Source organism: Zootoca vivipara, chromosome 15, assembly GCF_965207765.1.
Source record: "Zootoca vivipara chromosome 15, rZooViv2.hap1.1, whole genome shotgun sequence".
In the NCBI taxonomy this organism is placed as follows: domain Eukaryota; kingdom Metazoa; phylum Chordata; class Lepidosauria; order Squamata; family Lacertidae; genus Zootoca; species Zootoca vivipara.
The window spans coordinates 29377898-29403146 of NC_142598.1; the positions used below are offsets into that span (position 1 = coordinate 29377898).

The window sequence follows — 25249 nt, forward strand, 5'->3', positions numbered from 1 at the left end:
AGGAGGGCAACCAAAATGGTCAAAGGCCTGGAAACGATGCCTTATGAGGAACGGCTTAGGGAGCTGGGTATGTTTAGCCTGGAGAAGAGAAGGTTAAGGAGTGATATGATAGCCATGTTCAAATATATAAAAGGATGTCATATAGAGGAGGGAGGAAGGTTGTTTTCTGCTGCTCCAGAGAAGCGGACACGGAGCAATGGATTCAAACTACAAGAAAGAAGATTCCACCTAAACCTTAGGAAGAACCTCCTGACAGTAAGAGCTGTTCAACAGTGGAACTTGCTACCAAGGAGTGTGGTGGAGTCTCCTTCTTATGAGGTCTTTAAGCAGAGGCTTGGCAGGCATATGTCAAGGATGCTTTGATGGTGTTTCCTGCTTGGCAGGGGGTTGGACTGGATGGCCCTTGTGGTCTCTTCCAACTCTATGATTCTATGATTCTAGGTCGTTCACAGGTCAGAGAGAGAGAGATTAGAACTTAGAAACATTGAACATTAGAACTTAGAAACAATGAACAAGAAAACAACCAGATATATAAATAGATTCAATGGATTAAAACATCACTACGGCAATTAATTTCCAGATCCAAAATATCATTTGCTCAGATTTGCGAAGAGAAAGCCTATGGGCACGTGAGCTTCAGATAAAGGACCTGTTTTCTGGGAAATGGCTTGGTTGGAGGTGATCAGTACCAAGGGATTTAAAGGGCAGAACAAACTATGGTATGGAAGGTCTTTCACCTCAGCAGCTGTAAATACAAATGCCAACAGGGTCCAATGGGAACTGCTGCTGATCATGACAACAAGCTTCGTTTGGAAGCAAACAGCCATGAAAACAAGCTTGCTTAAGCTTGGGAAAAATAATCATGGCCTGATGATAATAGGTTCTAATAGGGGGGTAAGAATATAAGTTAGTTTCCCTATCAAATAGGATATTTTGATTTTTTTTTAAAAAAAATCCAATCTCAAGTTTTCAGTTTAAGGAAGGACCTGAAGTGACTTGTGACCCAAGATTTACAATTTATAATATAGCATAATGCAAGGTTTTGAGGGCTATCTGGGGTCTCTTTCAGATTACACAGTTGGTTAAGTAGGGAACGGCATGTTCGGACTCTATTTGAATGGAGTCTGACCTCAGCCTGAATCAAAGTTGCTGGATTGTCAAGAGACAAAAGAAAAAGCTTTTTAAAGAAGGGTTTTTTGCGATGTTCCCAGTTCTGCAACCCAAGAGTCATTTGCTCCATAGAGAATTTGAGCTACTGCTTTAACTTTAGAAAGGTTTTAAGGCAGGGTTAATAAAAAAGGGGACACTTTTAATGTAGCAATGTTTCGTACAGTTGTTCTAGAACTTTGATATTTCCACATGAGCCTTCAAAGAAAGTGTCTCATTAAAAAAAACACCTCAATATATTTAAAGATCCAACACTGATCAGTCAGACACTTATCTCCTTACCAAATAAATATGAGAGGCTTCTTTCAAAAGACCATCACTTCAGTTTTTGAATAATTTATGGCTACATTTTCCTCACTACAGTTAAACCAGGCTCAAGACAGCTTGTAGTAGATGCTTGTTGGTACAGTATTAGAATTGGCTACTTTGTGCCAAAGATGGGTTCTAGCAATTAGATTAGATGCTGCATCCACATCTAAAAATGCAACATATAAATGCTTAGCAGCATCCATGATAGACAGTTTGGCAATATAGTAACAGGTTAAACATTTGTAAATCATGTGTTTGGAAGCCTTATTTCTGAGTAAAAATGCCTAGGATTGCAGGGTATGGTTGCACATTCTTTACCCTGGTACCTGGGAGTAAGCTCCATTGGATACAGTGGGACTTACTTCTGAGTAGACAGTGTACATCTCCATTTACAAGAAAGGAATAAATGTGCCACACGTTTCCTGAGAAATGGCTGGCTGCGGAAGCATTACAATTAAAATTTTTTAAAGTGGATTGGTGACCTTTTCCTTCAAAATCATAGGAAGGGCTTCGTATGCCAGCTTCACCATTTCCTTCATTTGGTGCAGGTATTTTATTTTCAGTAGAAACAGGACTCAGCTTTTGCACTTTTAATTGTTCTCTGAGACATGGAGGGAAGGAAAAAGGAAAACTTGGACATTCTGGGATCAAATCAGAAACGTAATTCTGGGATTGTCCCTGGAAAATTGGGACGCTTGGATATGCCAGAAGATGTTAGGATCCTGAGTGGACTAATTGAGTGGGTTTCCTTTGTTTTCCTTCCTTCAAGTGATGCTCAACTGTATCTTCAATATTCTACAGTTCCCAGAACATGCTACTCCTCAAGGAACTGCAAAATACATACAGCTCTGATCATACTTCACCCACCCACAGCCCATTTGATTCCTGTGAAACCAATTAATAATAATAATAATAATAATTAAAAAACACAATAATTTATTTATACCCCGCCCATCTGGGTGGCTTCCAGCAAAATATTAAAATACAATAATTCATCAAATATTAAAAGCTTCCCTAAATAGGGCTGCCTTCAGATGTCTTCTAAAAGTCAGATAGTTGTTTATTTCTTTGACATCTGGTGGGAGGGTGCTCCACAGGGCGGGTGCCACTACCAAGAAGGCCCTCTGCCTGGTTCCCTGTAACTTCGCTTCTTGCAATGAGGAAACTGCCAGAAGGCCCTCGGAGCTGGACCTCAGTGTCCGGGCTGGACGATGGTGGTGGAGACGCTCCTTCAGGTAAACTGGACTGAGGCCATATAGGGCTTTAACGGTCAGCACCAACACTTTGAATTGTGCTGGGAAATGTAGTAGGAGCCAATGGAGGTCTTTCAGGACCAGTGTTCTATAGAGCCATAGAATTGTGGAGTTGGAAGGGACTCTCAGGATCATCTAAACAAACCTCCTGCAATGCAGAAATATAAAGCTGCCCCATATGGAGACAAAACCTGCAACCTTGGCATTATCAGCAACAGTCTTTAGCAGATATGGCACTGGGGTGCAAAAATCCGCCCAGTGCCCCCAAATTACCATGGATAGTGTTGGGGTGGCCATAGCTGCACACTGCCAGCCATCGGGGGGGGTGCAACTCTCCCCCATGCCGCTGTGGGAGAGCAATCCTTGCTGAGGCTTGGGAGGGAAGCTGCGTGCCCACCAGCCATATGGTTAGCGGGGCACAGCTTCCATCCTAAGCCTCTGTGGGGATCACTCTCCTCCTGAGGAGGCTTGGGAGGGAAGCCCCATGCCTGCCAGCTTCATGGTTGGCGGGGGACAGCTGGCGGGTGTGCAGTATGAAATATACTGGAATAAAACTGGAAAAGAGGGGGGAATGGCAAGGGTTTAATAAAATGAATCATGGATTGCAGGAGGAAAGTCAATGGAGAATGTATGGTTTGTATCTGGTTAAATTTTATTGTACAAATTTGTAAAACAGAAAAGGATAAATAAAAGTTTTTTTAAGGAGGGGGAGGAACCCAAAGGATGGAGGCTACTGATACTTCAGTTAAGTTACTGAAAAGGCAGTGTGCTCTAACATGCACTCATCTTCAAATAAGCTACCCCAAAAAGACTTGGAAGTCATTGCTGTTCCCCCGACCCCCACCTCACCCCGCACAAAGGATAAAACATGAAGACAGAGATTATATGCAGTACACAATTTAAGTTTAAGTACACAATTGGTTCCGGAAGTCCGTACTTAACCTGAAGTGAACTTTCCCATTGAAAGTAATGGAAAGTGGATTAATCTGTTCCAGACAGGTCCGCGGAGTACTTAAACTGAAAATACTCAAACCGAGGCGTACTCAAACCGAGGTATGACTGTAGATATTTTCAGTATGTACTCACAGCCTATATATCATTTAGCATCCCAACTGCATTTTGAAGATGCATCATGGAAAGCCAGCACAAAGGTGCTGGCAAATACAATTAGGAAAGGTCAAATGAAAGGGACTTCGTTCCAACAGGCTTGTTTACTAGTTAAGTGATGATCTGCTTGTATTTATAAGCCATCATGGTTCAAGTATGGCCAGTATAATTTAACACTTCCTCAAGTACTCAAACCGAAGCGTACTTAAACCGAGGTATGACTGTGTTTCTGACATTTTATGCCGGCAATCTGGGTAGAAAGCTTTGCCTTTTGAGACTTCACAGTGTTGTATTATCCTTCAAATCCAGCACACATTAATTGGATGGTTCAGGACTTCATCAAGAGGCAGAGTTTGGAGTGAAATGACGTGTGAACTAAATGAAATGAAACCATGTGTCAAGTGTGTTTGTGCCTGTGAACGTATCTATTAGCATATATGCTAAGAGGGAGCTCAGTTGTTCGAGTGCCTATCCATCTGGAGGAACCCAATAATAATGACAGTGCTTTGGCCATGCTGGGGGATTCTCCAGGTATGGAGAATGGGATGAGGTTGTTTATCCATAAGAAAAAAAAGTAAAGGAACATGACAACCCGGAAACGAACTGGCTGCACTCAGTGGAAGAAAGGACTCCTCCACTGCAGAGGTTTATCTAGCTGTGGTGGGTAGCAGGACAGCAACACTTTGAAAAGCATGGGGTGACCAGATCAAAACATTATTTTAGCTTTCCACATTGCCCCTGAGAGGTGCTACATCACTTTGACCACAGCTCAATGTAGGCTTAGAAAAAGGAGGAGAATGGGACCTATGCCAATATGTAAAGTGCCAGTGTGTCCCTTTAAAAATAAGGCTAATATATTGGTTTACAGGGACTACTAATGTGTGCTCTGAGCCTATCGTATATGGCTTGATCTCCCATAACAATAATATAAAATCCAAAACATAAAAACAGGTAGGTGTGAGGAAAATAAACACAAACATTTCTTTTTAAAGGACCCACATTGTATTCTACCTCAGAGAATATAATGTATTCAACAGTATATTCTAAAGTTTCAAACAACTGAATTGACCTTCCTAGTGTATATATGGAATGCTCCAGATATTAAAGTTTAAAAGAAGGGTCCACATCAAAAACTGTACTTGCCGTTAGGATTTTGTGTACCCAAAGCTGGGTAGTGTGATTGGTGTGAATCCCATGAGTTGTCTGAGAAGAGTGTGGGAATGGAAGACTGTCTTATCTCTTCCGTCTGAGAGTGTTATTGGATTGTACTTTCACTTCTGCAGTGCATGTTTTAGGTCTTGTTCTGCCTGAGCTGGAGAACACAGAAGTGATTATGGATCCTCTGTATATAGTGTGAATAAAATGTAGTTTAGACCTACGGATGTTCTCTTCTTCTTGCTGCAAAATGCCAGAAGACCTGTCTGCACTTTTCCAAGGAGGAATGTCGCAGAGAAACACTCTGGACTGAAAGGGAATGCCATTCAGAGATGTGCCTTCCTGGATACGCTCAGAGGTACTGGGGGTCTGCCGTCCCCCCCCCCCCCAGAACGCATTCCGACACTTTGGCCCATTTTTCTTTTGCTTTGCCCTTGAAGGTGGAAAAAGGAGCTATTTCAGGCAGGAGGAAGATATTTCCACAAGACAACAGCAAGACAGCTGGGAGGTGGGCTGGGGGAAAAGAGCTGAATCAGCAGCTCTGGGTAGACTAGCAGTTTTCAGAGAGAACAAAACAGCTGTGAGGTGATTCCATGGTGTATAAGTAAAGGAGGCTGACAGGTTTAAGCACAGAGCAGCCAAAAGAAACAGCAGGAGGACAGTTGTTAGAACAGGCACCAAGATACCCAACAAATTTAAGGAAACGGGGGCACATTTTCAGGGAGAAAGGCTCAATGTTTGAGAAATGAGAGAGACACAGAGGAAAGACACACACACACACACACACACACACACACACAGAGAGAGAGAGAGAGAGAGAGAGAGAGAGAGAGAGAGAGAGAGAGAGAATCCAGGAGAGGCATCATAGGAGGTGACCAATTCTAAAAGAGCTCCAGGGAAATTGCTTTTAAATTCTACATTGCAAATCTTGAGGGATGGGGATTCTGGGAATTTCTTCTTTGGCCCTCTGGTCTTGAGAGAAACGCTGATGAGGTTTTTGGGGAGGCTCTCGGCTGAGACATCAAATATTTATAAGCTGTCTATTCTGCAAGGGAATAAGAATGATGCTCTGTAAAAATTAAACATGGAGCTGCTAAAATCCAATGCTCCAGTTACCGGGCATCTCATGAGAAGATGGAATCCAAATGTCAGCTCCAGGGAATGCCTTTTCTTTGACCCAAATGAAGGAGATTCTAGGATGGCGGCTAACAGATTGAGGTTGAATCCTGACAAGACAGAAGTATTTTGGGGGGGGACAGGGGGTGGGTGGGTGTGGGGGACTCCCTGGTCCTGAATGGGGTCACTGTGCCCCTGAAAGACAGGTGCACAGCCTAGGAGTCATTTTGGACTCACAGCTGTCCATGGAGCCACAGGTTAATTCTGTGTCCAGGGCAGCTGTCTATCAGCTCCATCTGGTACGCAGGCTGAGACCCTACCTGCCCGCAGACTGTCTCGCCAGAGTGGTGCATGCTCTAGTTATCTCCCACTTGGACTAATGCAATGCACTCTATGTGGGGATACCTTTGAAGGTGACCCGGAAACTACAACTAACCCAGAATGTGGCAGATAGACTGGTGATTGGGAGTGGTCGCCGAGACCACATAACACCGGTCCTAAGAGACCTACATTGGCTCCCAGTATGTTTCCGAGCACAATTCAAAGTGTTGGTGCTGACCTTTAAAGCCCTAAACGGCCTCAGTCCTGTATACCTGAAGGAGCGTCTCCACCCCCATCGTTCAGCCTGGACACTGAGATCCAGCGCCGAGGGCCTTCTGGCAGTTCCCTCACTGCGAGAAGCAAAGCTACAGGGAACCAGGCAGAGGGCCTTTTCAGTAGTGGCGCCTGCCCTGTGGAACACCCTCCCATTGGAGGTCAAGGAGATAAACAACTACCTGGCATTTAGAAAACACCTAAAGGCAGCCCTGTTTAGGGAAGTTTTTAATCTGTGATATTTTAATGTCCTATGGTCTGCAAGAAGATCAAATCTATCCATTCTGAAGGAAATCAGCCCTGAGTGCTCACTGGAAGGACAGATCGTGAAGCTGAGGCTCCAATACTTTGGCCACCTCATGAGAAGAGAAGACTCCCTAGAAAAGACCCTGATGTTGGGAAAGATGGAGGGCACAAGGAGAAGGGGACGACAGAGGACGAGATGGTTGGACAGTGTTCTCGAAGCTACGGACATGAGTTTGACCAAACTGTGGGAGGCAGTGCAAGACAGGAGTGCCTGGCGTGCTATGGTCCATGGGGTCACGAAGAGTCGGACACGACTAAACGACTAAACAACAACAACAACTATTTTAATGTATTTTGGTATTTGCTGGAAGCCGCCCAGAGTGACGGGGGAAACCCAGCCAGATGGGCGGGGTATAAATAAATATAATGATGATGATGATGATGATGATGATGATGATGATGATGATGATGATGTTTCATGAGAAGCACTGAGTTCAGCAGGACAATTTGGACTGGTGGGGTGTAAGGAAAGAATCACAGAATCAGCAGAATTATAGATGACCCCAAGGATCATCTATGTCAGGAACATAGTTGAGAAAGAGTAGTTGAAATCAACCAAAAGCCCCCCAGGGAAGGCACAGAAGATGACTTAGATCTCGCATCCTGGTGGTGGGTCACAGCTCAGAGGTGGGGAGAAGCTGGGAGGTACTTAGAAGCAAGCACCTTGAGTGATCACAAAGAGGCAGAAGTAGGCAGGTGGCCCAGCAGGGGGAAGACAGATGAGTTTTCCATTTTGGATGCAGGCTCCAACAGATGACAGAGCGGAGCCAGACCCTGTATCTGTCCTGCAGCTCCAACATGAGAGCCTCTCTGCCAAAGGCTCTCTAGCCCATCTTACTCCTAGAATGCAAAGGATGTTGCATGTTGTCGAGCAATGAGCCAGACAGGCACAGGGAGATGCGCCGTAGCAGAAGATTACAGGGGAGGAGCCTGACTCAGGAGAGGCTTAGAGAGTGAAAGAGGGGCTGCATGCCAGTTCAATCAACTTCTTCATTAAGGTGATTTGCCTTTATGAGCCTCCTTGCATTTCTTCCGTTCCTTAATAAAGAAACTAATTGCACATTAGCCTCGTGCCTCCTTCTCTGATCTGATCTTCCTGTCAAACCCTTGACAATCTAGTCCAGGCATCCCCAAACTGCGGCCCTCCATAGGTTTTGGCCTACAACTCCCATGATCCCTAGCTAACAGGACCAGTGGTCAGGGATGATGGGAATTGTAGTCCAAAACATCTGGAGGGCCGAAGTTTGGGGATGCCTGATCTAGTCCAACTTCTTGCAATGCAGAACTAGAATGCAGCTGTCCCGTTAAGGGGGTCAAATCTGCAACCTTGGCATTTTCAGCACTATGCTCTAACCAACTGAGTTACAAGGTGGAGCCAGAACCAAGGACAGGCACAACCACAGCTCATGATAAGCAGAGCCCACCTTTTGTCTTGCAGAGTTTAACAAGGGTAGCATTGAGACGGGGGAAGAAGCAGCTGACAGGCAATGCAACCCAATGACTTGTTGTAAGAACAGGCAGGTAGGGGTTGGCTAAGTGTATAGACTGGACGGATTTCCACTACATGAAAGAGAGAGAAAGAGAAGAAGCCACAGTTTCCACTGCTAGAAAGCTGGTGGCTCCTCAGCTTCTCAGATCTGCGGGCCGACCTAATATCCTGCCTGTTTCCCCCATGCTTTTGTTCAATCGTTCCAAAGCCAAGATAGGTACATTTGATGGCTTACCCAACAGGAGAAGCCAGAATCTCTTCGGCTAGAATTTAGTTTCCCCAAAGGAGTTCATACATTTTCGCCTAGAATTTAATTAATGTTGTGTATTGCATAAAGCAACGGACCAGAGCAAAATGAAAACATGCAATTAAATATTTATCACCAGCTCCATTGAGCATTATTATATCAGTCTTCCTTCATAGTTGCCACTCTGATGGTGTAACCAGGCGAAGATGAGACAAATTATAGAACAGCGTAGGGGAAATGCTTGTCCCTATAGCCCATTGCTATGCACAACAACAGATAAGTAGAAGACAAGGTACCAATAGCTTAATGACGATAATAGGATTATTAAATAGGTGACATATGGGTGATAGCTTAAAGGGTTTTGAGTCTACTTGGAATGGAAGTGATGTCTCTATTTATGCATCTCATTGCTCTAATGCCATATAGATCAAAATAATTCATATTCCTTCACCTATGATCTGCATTTAACACCTTGCTAATAGAAATTCTTGTACAACACTGGGATTCCTTGTAAGATGCAGCAATTTCACTGTTGTCAAATGCTAAATATGTGATATGCCTGCAAGTCTGCATACTGAATGAGAGCAAATGGAGTGTGTAAACTCAGATGCTGTGCAGGCTCTTGATAAAAACATCTAAGATGAAGCTGAAGCTTTAAAGGTGATGATTCCATCTTCACCTTCTAGGTTTTCAAATGGTTATTGACGTCTCTTAGGATTCATCTGAATTCCAGTGGGTTTTCCAGGCTTCTAATGTTAGTGTCCTTCCTTCCCCTTGCTGGATAGTTACAGCAGCTGAACATATGACGGGGGAAGAAACTAAAGACATGGTAGAACACGAAACACGCATAAGGATGTTACTATCTATGGTCTTGTTCACACATTGCTCTTCTTAATGTGTTAATGAAATAGGTAAAAGGTAAAAGGTAAAGGACCCCTGGGTGGTTAAGTCCAGTCAAAGGCGACTATGAGGTTGCGGCGCTCATCTTGCTTTCAGGCCGAGGGAGCCGGTGTTTGTCCAGAGACAGCTTTCTGGGTCATGTGGCCAGCATGACTAAACTGCTTCTGGTGCAACGGAATACCATGACGGAAACCAGAACGCACAGAAACACCATTTACCTTCCACAGTGGTGCCTATTTATCTACTTGCACTGATGTGCTTTTGAACTGCTAGGTTGGCAGAAGCTGGGACAAAGCATCAGCAGCTCACCCCATTGCAGGGATTCGAACCGCCGACCTTTTGATCGGCAAGCCCAAGAGGCTTAGTGGTTTAGACCGCAGTGCCACCCCGTCCCTTTGTTAATGAAATAACACAGTAGCAGCTAACCTCAGTCTACACCAGGCAATCCCAAACTGTGGCGCTCCAGATGTTTTGGCCTACAACTCCCATGATCCCTAGCTAACAGGACCAGTGGTCGGGGAAGATGGGAATTGTAGTCCAAAACATCTGGAGGGCCAAAGTTTGGGGATGCCTGCTTTACACCATGTTAGTCATGCAGCAAAAATGACATAATGCGTAGGCTGTATTGAAATGACAGGTTGGATAGCCATCTGTCATGGACGCTTTAGCTGAGATTCCTGCACTGTAGGGGGTTGGACTAGATGACCCTTGGGTCCCTTCCAACTCTACAGTTCTATAATTCTATGACTTCAAAAGAAAAAGGGTGGTGCACCTCAGGCAGGTGTCGATGGGTTGTTCATTAACACAAATGCATTGCCCAAAGCTTTTCACCATGTTTTCATCAGGAGTTATACAACTGAGCATTCTCGTATGTCAAAATGTGCTTTCTAGCCATTTTGGTTCGTGTGCCTGATATGGTCTGAACAAAAGCTTCTAGGAACCATCTTTTGATATATGAAAACGTTCAGTTGTTGCCTCTCACGGTGCCATTTGGTGAAATGTGTCGAGTAATTAATTTGTAGTAATAATTTACTCATCAGCATTTGCTCGAGGTTCATGTGTGCCTTTGTTGTTGTGTTGCACTCTCTCGCTCTATCTGTGTGTCCTCTGGCTTTTCCTCATCTTCCACAGCAACCCACTTAAACTGATGCTTTCTACATTTCTTTTGATGGTTTGACAATCTTGAGGAGAAAAGGTGGGTTACAAAGCTGTAAAGTCAAGTAATTAAACTTGAATTTTCAAGTGTTCCAAAAATGTATCCTGTGGCTATATAACCTCAGATTGACTTAACACATTCTGCTCATCTGTTTTTTGTTGGCGATTCATTCCCCGTGTGCAGTCATAGATTTGTTGTCACTCATATGACTGTATGTGTTTTGTTCCCACAGGAATGGGAAGTGACGTAGACAGGATGTTTGTCTTACTGTGTTCCTGAAGTGCAACTGTTGTTTATATGTAAATAAAGTAGATTAGCCAAATGCTGTGCTACTGAGTTCTGTTATGCAACTGCGCAACCTCTGCAGATCTGTGAAGTGTGCTGATGTCTTCTGGCATCAGTCGCTGTGATGTTCGGGCTGAGGAATGCTTAAGAACAGGCAGCCCCAAACTCAGCCTCCAGATGTTTGGGGACTACAATTCCCACCATCCCTGACCACTGGTCCTGTTAGCTAGGGATGATGGGAGTTGTAGTCCCAAAACATCTGGAGGGCCAAGTTTGGGGTTGCCTGCTTAAGAAGCTCCCGGATGATCAACTAGGAGGGAGGGAACATGCCAGTTGGGCATGTGCCTCTGCCGAGTTTGTGAGTAGGACGCCTCCTGACAATTTTAAGTTGGGGGGGGGAATGGGCAACAGGTTCATAAACTGTCTTGCATATTCATTCCTGAGGTGCTGGTGGTGGTGGGGAGTTACCTCGGGAGAACTTTTCCCATTCAGAAATAACTGTGAACAGATGCTCAGAATTGCAAATAAAACTATCCCTTACTAGTTTTTAGAAAGACCTTCTTAATATTAGGATTGGGTTTTCCGAGATTAAACACTCAGCATTAAAAGATCTAGTATCTAGATCTATGGAAGTAATAGTACCACTGTATTCTGCTCTGGTCAGACCTCACCTGGAGTACTGTGTCGAGTTCTGGGCACCACCATTCAAGAAGAATACTGACAAGGTGGAACGTGTCCAGAAGAGGGCAACCAAAATGGTCAAAGGCCTGGAAACGATGCCTTATGAGGAACGGCTTAGGGAGCTGGGTATGTTTAGCCTGGAGAAGAGAAGGTTAAGGGGTGATATGATAGCCATGTTCAAATATATGAAAGGATGTCATATGGAGGAGGGAGAAATATTGTTTTCTTCTGCTCCAGAGAAGCGGACACGGAGCAATGGATTCAAACTTCAAGAAAGAAGATTCCACCTAAACATTAGGAAGAACCTCCTGACAGTAAGAGCTGTTCGGCAGTGGAATTTGCTACCAAGGAGTGTGCTGGAGTCTCCTTCTTTGGAGGTCTTTAAGCAGAGGCTTGACAGGCATATGTCAAGAATGCTTTGATGGTGTTTTCTGCTTGGCAGGGGGTTGGACACGATGGCCCTTGTGGTCTCTTCCAACTCTATGATTCTATGAAAACACACAATTTCCCTTTAAAGGGAATACAATTCTAATTGCTGCTGATCTTTGTGAGGTCTAGTGGCAATTGTAAAGATGTAATCAGGGATCCAGGAGAACAGCTATTACTGGTAGGTTATGCAATAGCCATTTCACAGAATTGCACACTTAAAAACTTCTTCTCTGAATCCTTTTTTTCCTCACAGCATCCAAAGACAGAGTATTATGTTCTTCATTGTTTTTGAGAATAATCAATCTCGTATAGATTGTACTTTAGAGGTCTGAGATGAGAAATTACCTAGTTAAGAGTCTCTGTGCAGGAGCACAGAGGGCATTCTCATGAACCGTCTATCATCACCTTTTGTTCTAACAACACTGACCAAATTCTAGGCACTAGTCCAGCTTTGCCAATAAAAGTTATAAGTGCGGCACACTTCACACATTTTGTTCTCATAGGTCAAAAGGGAGACACACTCATTTGCTAAGAGACTACTAATCTGATGCTAAACTTTATGGATCGGATGCCGTATGGCAAAAGTACCCGCACTCCGGCACTAGGCATGTACATTAGAAAGACACTTTTAGGCACTTCATGATGAGCTCATTAAAAACAAAACAAAACAAAAGTTTCTTCTACCTCTTGGTATCCAAGAAACAGCTAGCATAAATAAAGTCCTATACAATGGAAATTAATGAAGTCTGCATAAAAGTAAGCTAGTAAGTAAGTTGGCACAAAATGGTCCATTCACTTGATCCATCTGGGTCTTCATATGTCTTGTTCTTAAAATAACTTTAACTGCATAAGGGATTCCAAATCTTTAGCCGGGGCTAAGTGAGAAATCACTTCTGCAATGCATCCCATATTCAGTTGCACACACAGTTCTCCATACAGCTCAAGCTAGGATTATCTGAAATCCCCCTCAAGCAGTTAATTCAGTGTGCAGGACCGAATTTAGGTCTGATGAGGTCCTAAGCTACTGAAGGTAATGGGGCCCTTTATATGTGCAGCTGTCCTTTGCCAACAACAAATGGTTGCTATTCCTTGTGTTGAATATATGTTATATGGTAATTTATGGACCTAATCAGTATCAAAAGCCATTTGCACCTGCAGAATGTAGGCACCCTATGTCTAGAAATGAGCAAACCAGTGATATTTTAGGGAGCAGGCTAGCTGGCGGGTCCCAGTACTTACATCATAGGAGCCTACACAACACAAAACACTGTTGCTGTATGTAGGTTTTATTTGATTTGATTTTTACCTTGATGTAAGGGGGTGGGCTTACGGGGAACAGCCACCCCCTATCAAATCCAGCTCTTCCAATGGCTTGGACAGCAGCGGAAGGACAGGAGACAGGAAGGAGGAAGTGAGAGGAGCGGGCCGGGGCTCAGACAGCTTACAAGAGCCCTGGCTCCAGCCCGCGGTATCAGCAAGGAAGGAGGGGCCAGCAGAAAGTTCCAGCGGGGAAACAGCAGAGGGGTGTCCTTTCAAATTCACCCCGGAACTGAGGCGATCAGCGGCTCGCAAACGCGGGGGGGGGGGGGAGAGATTTGGGGTCCCCAAACTACTCTGCTGGGGGAGGAGCCGAAAAACGCCATTGGGAGAATCCGATAGCACTGAGTAGACATGTTTTCATGAAGATCTTGCATTGTAAATAACTTTCACAATAAAAGCACTAAAGACAAGATGGTTTGGAGTGTCGTTGCTTGAGGGTAGCCAGCAACCCCCCCTCCCCCTTGAAACTCATATTTTGGAAATGTACATCCAGGTTTTTTTGTCTTTTTTTGGGCCCCCAAGAGAGTGGAGCCCTAAGCTATAGCTTGTTTAGCTTATACATAAATCTGGCACTGAAACTGTGTTCAGTAGGGTCTACTCCCTAGGAACTGTGTTGCAGTCATCATCTAATGTAAGGGTGGGAAACTTCAAGCATAGAGGCTGAATGAGAGGCCTCCAGTCCCATGCCCTCTTTAAGAGCTTTCTGGCCCGACTGCAATGCACCCTTGAACCAAGATACTGTATTTTGCCTGAACACTGATCTAGCAAACGGATATGCATTTCCATGATGTCAAAAATGAAGGATGACATTTTGATGCTACTCACAATGCTCTGTTTTCAGTTTTAACCTATTCCTTCAAATCGTTTCAGTTACAATCAAATTGGAGAATTGGCTACACTCCCCCACCCTCCCATGAATAACAATAGATGCATTTTCAAAAACCTCACACGAGGAGCTTCAACACTGGCGCTTAATAACACTGAAAAGATAGTAACGGAACCACACACAGCTCTTAATCTGTGGTTTCATTTTAAGGTACCAGCAGACAAGTTGCACTGTCTTGCTGCTGTTTTAGCTACTTGTTTTGTTGCTTGTTAAGCATTTTTTCTGCTTCTGCACAGCAAGCTATGTTCTCTTTTTGTCTAGTATCATAAATTACCAGCCACGAGAGCTTCATCTCTCAGGGAACAAAAAGAATAGGCTTTGCGTACCCTTTTGCAGCAGAGCACGGCACGGCACGTACTTCATTAAAGACGGGGTCGGCTATTTCAGATGTTACAGTTTATACAGTACTAATAAAGGAAAGCTACTTTTTAAATAATTGTGATGCCTATGGAAAAACCCTCTCAGCAAAAACAGAATGCTTTCCCTGTTAAAAAAGCAAACTTTTGTTATGCATTTTTGTGCCAAATTAACCATAAAAGGCAGAGCCCCAAATATCCCTCCCCAACAGGAAGAAAAACATACTATTTTGGTGCTTTTCTTTCAGAGCAAAAATTAGCAGGAAGAATCACAAAACACCCTGGCCCTAAGATTGTCTTGTGGTGAAGGAAATCTTTTTACGAAGGGGTGGTATATTATCTCTATCAGCATATAAGGGCCAGATCAGTTTCTGCAACCTAGTAGCCTCCAGCTGTTTTGGACTACAGCTCCCATGAGCTCCAGACAGATAGTTCCAATGGCCCAGGGCTGATAGAAGCTGGGCTAGATAGAACAGAATAGAAAGTAAATATAAATATTACAAGTTCCTACAAGGCACAAAGGGGGAAAGTTATGGCAAGCGGTTGGAGCCACATTGGTGAGTCTTTCATCATTTCAGGAGAGCTTCAACACAGCTCAACCTGAGGGTGTCTGGCATAGTGCCCTAAACCCCAACCCTAGTCTCTGTGAATACAGAGTCTATTAAGATACTCTGTACTACTTCCACTAGTGTGGAATAAAAGAACTGTGTGTAAACTTGTAGAATTGGATTTTTGGTTTCCCCTTTCCAAACCACAGCACTGTTTCCTCCAACTGGTGTCTTACAATCAATTTAAATGGCATATGGAAGAATGCAACAAACTGTAGAACCACTTAGATTCAGAATATTTCTGATTGTAAGAGAGCAATTTGACGTGTGTGTGTGAATCTCATTGCAAGCAAGGCCTCCAGAAACACAGAGGTAGACCAATTACTGTGCTAAAGACTATATCCTCCTCTTCTTCTTTTTTACCAAGGAATACCTTGTATTTTAAGATAGATAATAGGCTACAATTCTCTGCTATCACTTTCAGATGCTTTGTAGCAGACTTCGGTTTCCAATAGTTATCACCAGGAATCTACACTTACAACATAGTACTGTAATGAGAAAGCTGACAGAGTTGTTTGGACAATGATGGAACCTGCTCAAGAAATAAATACAATACAATACAATACAATACAATACAATACAATACAATACAATACAATACAATACAATACAATACAAGGACAACCACACTCCCCCCCCTTGTTTAATCTTCCTGGGCATAGGTAAAGCCCAGCAGAGCTGTTCATGAGTTGGTGACTGTGTATAACCCTACCGAACGCTGTAGCTGACTTGACTCCAAAAACTGTGTACACACAAGAACTCTTCAGAAAGATAAACTGATGAAAAGATCCCCAAATATGCAATTCAGCACAAGACATGCAGGCAGAAATGTTCCAACTCACAGCAGAAAGCTTGGATTTCAATTTTGAGAGGTTCAAGGAGCTGTCCAGCCTCGTGCAGAAACTTCTCCCTAACATACAGCAAGGGTAACAAAAGCAATCCTCCAATGGAACGGAACATTCATGCCCTTAATAGTACTAAATGAGGACATGTTTTGAGTCTACCAGAAATCCCGTAAAACATCCAGTTATTAAATGTTTAGTTTAAATATCCAGTTATTTAATATTTAAATATTTAATATTTAAGCTTTGGTGCTGTATTTTATTGTTTTGATTCGTCTATTGCATGTAACATACTTTTATTGTATATTTATTTTGCAATATGTATTAGTGTTCTCTTCTGGAGTCTTTTAGGCAAAAAAAAAGGCACATGAAATACTAAAGAAAACAAAGTTACTTAAACCTGGAAAACTGCTCCCATTATATGATGGACCTCTTTTCAAAGAATGGGAGATGTAACAGAGAGAGTTAACTTCTCTACAGCTAGATAATGCCATCAGCAAAGAGCACAGCTTTATCTATAATAGTTAATAGTATTAGTATTAGTATACTGCCCCATACCCACATGTCTCAGGGCAGTTCACAAGATAAAATCACAAGATAAAAACATAAAATAACTAATAAAAATAAAAGCAAGTTTCAAGTAACTTGCAATACAGTACTTAAACAAGTCAGACCTATCTTAGCGGTTTTAAAAGCAAACTTCTCAATCCAGTGCATAGCCACAGATAATTCAAGTCAGAGTGTGTGTGGGAATCCTTCCAGGCCACAACTTGCCATAAATGCAATGTATCCTGAAATACCATTTTGCCTTTTATTGAACTCAACTTTAGTGCTGACAAAGCTCTTTGCTCCAATGACTATGCAAGGAAGAGTCTCGGGGATTGAATTTATGCCTAGGGTTGATCTTCCTGAGCCTCCATGGGACAGGAGGTGCCGGAGCTGCAACTCTGGAGAGCTGTAATGAGTCTACAGGTAATTGTGCAAGATCCCATGGGGATTACTTATTACAACTGACAGTACAACTTACATTTCCTGCTGGCATAAGTGCCACAAAGAGGATGCAGAGACAGCACAAAATTAAATTTTATACTCTACTGCTGTAGGGGTTTTGTGTTGTTGTTGTTTTAATTGGATACTTTCTAGAGATTAATAGTGATGAACTCCATGGATTCAATTCATGGATATGATTTCCTGTTTTCAGAATATTAGAGAGAGGAGGAGGAGGAGGAGGTGGTAGTGGTGGTGTTTGGACTTGATATCCCACCTTTCACTCCCCTTAAGGAGTCTCAAAGCGGCTAACAATCTCCTTTCCCTTCCTCCCCGACAACAAACACTCTGTGAGGTGAGTGAAACTGAGAGTGAGGCTGAGAGAGAGACTAGCCTCCATTAGCATGTGGAGGAGCGGGGAAGCGAACACGGTTCACCAGATTACGAGTCCACCACTCTTAATCATTACACCACACTGGTGCTGGTACTCACCACATTTTAAACATTTGTGGGGGTGGTACTACGTACCCTTGAGTACCCCCAGAAAGCACTGTTCATGACCATTTGTTAAAATGAGTCTTCATACGGTGACATCTCCGTAAATGGGGAAACCACCAGAGAAAAAGCCCCTCCGCCCGAATTGTCACTAGATTTGGGAGGATCCATTCTTTTCAGACCATGTTTGAAATTTGAATGAAATGACCAGGCTCTGAAACTGATCCTAAAACAGTTTGGGTCTCTCTCTCCCCCCTCCCCCAACATACACTTCCCTGGGTGTAATATTGGCCAGTAAATTGATCTACATTCAATCAGGGAAGTGGTGAACTTTTTTTATATGTATAGTTGCCACCTGGATAATTAATCCAGTTTTGCAGATTAATCACGAATTGGGGCACAGAAATAATTCACTTCCAGACTTGTAATGCCGTCACCCTGTCCCGCAAGGGAGGAGATATGCAGATACCCAGGCTTTGTTCAGAGCAGATATCTCAGCAAATATTCTCATACTCTTTAAATAGGAATGTGGTTCTTTTTCTCTCCCCCAGCCCCCACATGTAATTTATTATTATTATTATTATTATTATTATTATTATTATTATTATTATTAGAATTTATATACCGTCCGGTACCTGGGGGTTTCAGGGTGGTTCACAGAATAAAACCAAAATAGAAAACCACAAAATACATAATCAAAATAAAAACAACAACCCAATAACCCCCTACTCCCCTAAAAAAACCCACATTTTTAAAAAGGGCATAGGATCTTCATAACATTTAAAGTACAGTGGTACCTCGGTTTACAAACACAATTGGTTCCGGAAGTCTGTACATAGCTGCCAAGTTATCCCTTTTTTAAAGGGATTTTCCCTTATGCTGAATAGGCTTCCTCGCGAGAAAAGGGAAAACTTGGCAGCTATGAGTCTGTACTTAACCTGAAGCGTACTTAACCTGAAGCGAACTTTCCCATTGAAAGTAATGGAAAGTGGATTAATTTGTTCCAGACGGTCCATGGAGTACTCAACCTGAAGCGTACTTAACCCAAGGTATGAGTGTAATTGGTTCCAGAAGTCCGTACTTAACCTGAAGCGTACTTAACCTGAAGCGAGCTTTCCCATTGAAAGTAATGGAAAGTGGATTAATCCGTTCCAGACGGTCCGTGGAGTACTTAAACTGAAGCGTACTTAACCTAAAGCGAACTTTTCCATTGAAAGTAATGGAAAGTGGATTAATCTGTTCCAGACGGTCCATGGAGTACTCAACCTGAAGCGTACTTAACCCAAGGTATGAGTGTAATTGGTTCCAGAAGTCCGTACTTAACCTGAAGCGTACTTAACCTGAAGCGAGCTTTCCCATTGAAAGTAATGGAAAGTGGATTAATCCGTTCCAGACGGTCCGTGGAGTACTTAAACTGAAGCGTACTTAACCTAAAGCGAACTTTTCCATTGAAAATAATGGAAAGTGGATTAATCTGTTCCAGACGGGTCCGCGGAGTACTTAAACCGAAAATACTCAAACCAAGGCGCACTTAAACCGGAGTATGACTGTAAGACAATTAACAAACCTTGGCAACCAAATTGGCTAGGTGCCTTTCTGATACAAAGACAAAAATAGCTTTGAAATAAGAGTGGGAGGGGGGAATTTGCCAGGTAAGCAAATGTCAAGGGGGGGGGGAGAGAAAAGCCTTCCAAGCTTCAACAGAGAAGGTGCAAGGTATAGAAATGCAAGCCATATTCTTTACCTTGTATCGTTACAGTTCCCAATGGAGCTTGTATGAAATCCTGGCCCCACACAGGCATTTAACCAAGATGTGCCAGCAGCATAATTCGCACCCAATGATGCACGTGCAAATCTAGAAGGGGGAAGTGGAGCGCTGCCGGTGTGACCAATTGCTCAGATAATTGTGCAGAACTGTTGACAGGCATTCCATTAGCAGCAGATTGCCCCTATTTAACTGGCAGCTGTGGTACAGCCATGGCTCCCGCTGCTTGCAAGGGCTTACTTTGAATACACAATGCCAATTACATCGGCCGAACTCTTCAGGTCTTTTGACAGGTACCCTCGAGATTTCCGCAATTAATTTTATTATGCACTTTCTGCCTAAAATGCCCTTGGAAGTAGGGAAAAGTAGTCTAGTATATGTCTGGGAGGGTGTGTGTGTGTGTGTGTGTGTGTGTGTGTGTGTATAAGCAGTCTTTCGATGGGTGGGTTTGCAGAGGGGTAACAGGGAGACGAGGCGCTGGAGTTCATTTGGAGACATGAAGTGGCAAAGCACTGCAGAAAGAACTTGAGCTACTCTCATTAGCTGCATTTAAAATTACAAGAGATCCATGAGCAGAAGTGGATTTGACCTGAGAGTCCTGATGTACTCTCGGAACAATTGGAGGAGGGTGGATTTGCATTTAGTACTCACAGCAGTAGCTTTAATTATGCCCAAGTATCTCACAATCACAAGTGTGCCACTGCTGTTCCAGGAGAAGGAGAGAGATCATCTTCCAATCAGCCCAAGATAAAGTAAGAAATACCAGTGTATATATACACACAACTCCCCTTCGACTCTGTCACAGGGACACAAAGTTGTTTGGCAGCTCTTAGTCATTCTCTGATCCAATGGCCTTTTCCCTAAAACCTTACTGTTCCATGTAGCTCAAACAGCCCGTTGGTTAAATCCAATGGCCAATTGTCAGCAACCGTGGTATGGTTTCAGGATACAGTAGTGATGTGGACACTGAACTGGAGACTACCGTGTCATCAACAAAGGAACCCAGACCAGGTTCCAGGTTCTGAAACCTGATCAGGGAACCAATGTCCCCAAATCAGGTACCCTATTGAAATTGATGCTCAAGCTACAGAGCTAGGACGGTCACAGGTGAGTTCTCCTGGTCCTGAGGAACTGTCTCCCATTGTACCTTGCTAAGTTCAGAGGCACAGGGAGCACACCAGGTAGGAAGGACACAGGTGCCTGTGTCAAAAAGGGAATACAGCCCAGAAGAGGTGAACTAGAGGCAGAGGCCAAAAAGACATCAGATCACTCCCAAACATGGTTGGAACAACTCGGTCACTACGAGCTCTCCTTGGAACGGCAACAACTGACCTGCTGACATGATGGGCAACACAGCACGAGTTCCGCTTCTGCCTGCAGGAATGGCTGACCCTTGTTCCATCCCTCCGACCTTCATGAGGAATTCGGCGGTTGCCAGGGGAGTTAAAGGCAACCCCCTTACCTCTCCGGGGGTTACGGAGAGGGCCCGCGGGCCCGCGATGCCCCCAAACCCACTCCGACTGTTCAAGGAGTGGGGGGGGCCTGGGCTGAGAGCACTCATGAAATGTCGGATCTCCCGGACGCCAACTTGCAGAGCGGGATCTCCATGATTAAAGAAGATAATTAGGCGTATTCATGGACATGCTTCGGAAGGAGGGGAAGAAGCTCTGTTTACTGCCAAGGAATTTGTGCTGCTGAGGGTGAGAAGTCAAAGCTGTATTTTATCTGGAAGAAAGATTGATGGGGACGTAACGAGAAGGGAAGCGAACTTTTTTATTTTTATTTTCATATACTCTACGAGTTACTCCATACCTTCCCGGACGGGACGTCCTTGTTTGTTTGGAACAAATGAGAGATAAAGAATACCTGAGTGAGTAATGAATTATAAACTATTCTATTGAGCATATCCTTTGAAGTTGTAAAACTACTGAAGAGAGAGGCCCCCATTTAACTGGACGGTCGGAGTCCCTGGAATGCGTTCGGTGGATTTATGGTTGTGACGCACTTTGAATTTGAACAGCGATCTGAAGCTAAGTTCAGCTACAGGGCAAGGAGAGCCACAAACTTATCAAGAGTCTATGCATAATGTGACTGCTGTTTCTTTGCCTGGAAAAGCTGTAAATTTTACAAAGATCGTTGGTTTAAAAAATAAAAAGCTTAAGAAAGCGAAAGTGATCTAAGCTTTTTAAGATGGCGCTGCTCCGTGTTGAAAGGCTGACGCAACAGGACATTCCAGACAGAAGATATATGGGGGGAGCCAGGACTATTAAAACTCACACAGGAGAAAGAATATATGTGAACTCTCGTTTGATACTTATTTCAGCAGCTGTGAAAAAATCGGATGAAAGAAGAAAATATTTTAGTGACTGGTGGGGAAAGATCGGGATTATTTTGGATTTTGAGTGAAGATTTGGACTTTAGAAAAAGACGGCAGTAGACGGGTGCGAGGAATCCCCAAATTTTTGAAGCATGGGAACTCCAGAAAATATTATATGATTTGGCATAATATTCGGTTTAATTGATATGTATTTGTATAATTTGAAATAATGAATGTGATATAATCGTGTTTTAATTGGAAAATTAATAAAAATAGATTATAAAAAAAAAGATGGGCAACACAGCAGAATTAACTTCCCAAAAACCAAATAAACTTCTAGAACACCTGAGGGGGGCGGGTTGCATTAAATTAGCTTATTATGTTATGATAAGAATTAACACTAGCACAAACAGATTTCCTCCCCTCTCTTTCCCTGCCCATCATCCCTACACCATCCCCAAATCTGCTCTTGACGGTTGGGGGAAAAACCAGAACAGATTTTGAGTCTGTGCAAGAAAAGGCATGGGGGAAAGATCCTTATGCTTTTGAAATGTTCATCTTCGTGCTACACTGAATACCGTATTGCTTACATCTGAAGTCAAAATACTTTACATGCCACCTTAGCAGTGACCAATCGCCAGGAAGCACAGTGTGATACAAAGGGAATACCAGTGAACTGACAATGAATGAATCCTCTACAGGACATCAACCTTTTTCCATCCTGGAACGGTATCCATCATATTTTTTGGGGGGGGGAGGGGAGGGAAATGAATGAATTTGGGGACAGCTGAAAGGCAAGCAGCACTGTTCCAACACCCTTATAAACAGCAATTCAGTTCTGCAATATGTGAGATCATATACATTTATATAAAAAAACCTACACCTTGTTGAGAGTGGAACACACACACAAAAATCTTTTCTGCTGTTGAGATATTCAAAAATAATTGCTAGATTTGTAGCTAGCTCATTTAATTAAAAAAGAAAAAGGTCCTTAATTAATATGAGCATGATTTAGATAGCTTGGTTCATTTGTCATCCTTTCCAGAAAGAATTTAATCATTTATGGAGTTAACAAGGAATAGTTAATAAAAGGATCCACTTATTTTAAAATAAATAAATAAAGTACAGCTTTAGAATTTACCCTTAAGCTGCCACTGAAAAATGAAAGCCTTGGATGAAAACAGTTTTTAAAATAATGGGGTTTTATTTTCATCCCTAAATTCCTTGTAAGACCAGATGTTTATCATGCATGTTTACATCAAGCAACTACAAGTTCTGAAAACAAAAGTCACCATGTGCTCAAAAAGATAGTCTAAGGAACAAACATAAAAGAACTGCAAGAATGTCTACGGATTTGCATCCAACACAACTTTGTTCTCTGTTGTTTACATCATTTCACAAGCATGCAAATTATTGTTTGCCCAAGCAAATGACTTCAGGTAAAATTGTTGAAAGGATTTCAGATTGCTTTGCACTTGGCTGCTACATGATGAGGAAGACTTTTGCCAGGGCAGTTACTACTGCCTTTTTACACATTTGCTATGCTTTTAACATCGATCCAGAGTTTTTGATCAAGTCTTTGTGAGCTTACCGTAAAGCAAAGTACTTTTCTTGTTCTTCATTCAAGCTTGGCTGTACATCGAGAGACCGACGAGAAGCAAAGTTCTGTATTTTGTAGTGTTTCCAGAAGGATCTCCTGTTAGAAAACAGAGAATAAATCTTAAGAATTCATGGAGAGAGCACCATTTTCTTTATAACTTCTGTGTTACTCAAACCATACAACAATCCAGCTTCTGGTATACCTTCCAGGTTCATGATCAGCTGAGTTAAAACAACACACTGTACTTTGCACCACGTTTGAGGAGGCTGGTTGCTGCTAACCAGTATGAGGAAGAGTTCATGACAACGTTGTCAGTGTTGATGACTTTTGTCTTACTCAGTTGCTAAAAGTAACATAATGTGTCTTGCCAAATGCAAGGCGGTTCTTTTTTATGAGATTCAGAAGCAATACAACCACGAGTGAGTGAGAAGATTAAAGATATTATTCTGAACAGCAAGCATTATATACATTACCAAGTAGCAAGCACTTCGATCTCCCACAGGGAAGCCCTCAGGAAGTGGCGAAGTGACCCCCAGGTAGTCTCAAGTTGCACGAGCTTCTGGACATGAGTTCGTACACAAGCTTCCAAGCTATGCCTCAAAACCACCTGATTTATAGATTATTGATAGCGAGCCTGTATGGACAGATCGTGAAGCTGAGGCTCCAATACTTTGGCCACCTTATGAGAAGAGAAGACTCCCTGGAAAAGACCCTGATGTTGGGAAAGATTGAGGGCACTAGGAGAAGGGGACGACAGAGGACGAGATGGTTGGACAGTGTTCTCGAAGCTACGAACATGAGTTTGACCAAACTGCGGGAGGCAGTGCAAGACAGTAGTGCCTGGCGTGCTATGGTCCATGGGGTCATGAAGAGTCGGACACGACTAAACGACTAAACAACAACAAAAGCCTGTATGGCTTTCCCAACTGCCTATTTGTAGATTATTCATTAGCTAGCTCCCTCTTCCCAGTGGCAGAGCAAGCCAATCAGGTGCCTGGGGCAGCGCACATGCCCTGTGCCCAGGGGCGGGGCCAGCTGGGGCAGGACGCTTTGCAGGGCCTCTGAGGAGTCTGACTGCCTCCTCCCACTCAGCCCCCCTACAGCTGAAGGAGAGGCGGTGGGTGGACCGTTTGGGGCAGCACAGAGCCTGCAGGTGCCCAAGCCACCAAGTTACTCCAGGGAGAGACACGTGGCTCGGGCAGGCTGCAGGCCCCGTGGTGAGTGCTGCCCCGTCATTTGTGTGTGTGTGTGTGGTTTTTAAAATAAAAATATATTTTAGTGGTGACACCCGGGGCAAATCGCCCCTACCGCACCCCCTTCCTCCGCCCCTGCTTCTTCCAATACCACACATTCCTCCAAACAATGTCTAACATCAAAGAAGGTCAAAAGGTACCCTGCATTATCACTTCTTCCTTCCACCAGATTATGCATTAAAGGCTGCTCTCAACCATCAAAGAGTAGAACAAGAGATAGAGGGAAAGTAAACAGAGGCAGGAAGAAATGACCAAGTTAGATCACTTATCTCCTCGAAATACAATTGTCTTCCGGATAAACTGCCCCTACAGATTGTCATTGCTGGGATTTCCATGTGTCTTCTTTCCCCTGGATGCAACCTCCTTTTCAGGTGTTAAAATTGGGGACAAATTGCATTTATTTGCTCTGAATGGCACATTGGTTGAAAACTGCTTTTGAAAACTCTGGCTATACTTTCTGGATGATACATATAGAGATAACTGGTGGTTGAGGACTTGCTTTCCTCTTCACTTCTCCTGCCCCCCTCAGCAATATGTTACAACTTCTACAGCCTACATGCAGTAGTAGTTGTTGTTGTTTAGTCGTTTAGTCGTGTCTGACTCTTCGTGACCCCATGGACCAGAGC

The 25249-nt window shown here is 43.3% G+C and overlaps 1 long non-coding RNA gene across 1 annotated transcript in view; it reads right to left on the bottom strand.

Moving 5' to 3' along the window:
- Positions 1–25249, bottom strand: part of LOC148683432 (uncharacterized) — a 229882-nt gene that overhangs the window by 88055 nt on the left and 116578 nt on the right. Inside the window, exon 2 of the long non-coding RNA XR_015947179.1 lies at positions 23362–23466. This is a non-coding gene — a long non-coding RNA (uncharacterized LOC148683432). The remainder of the gene's footprint in view (positions 1–23361; positions 23467–25249) is intronic.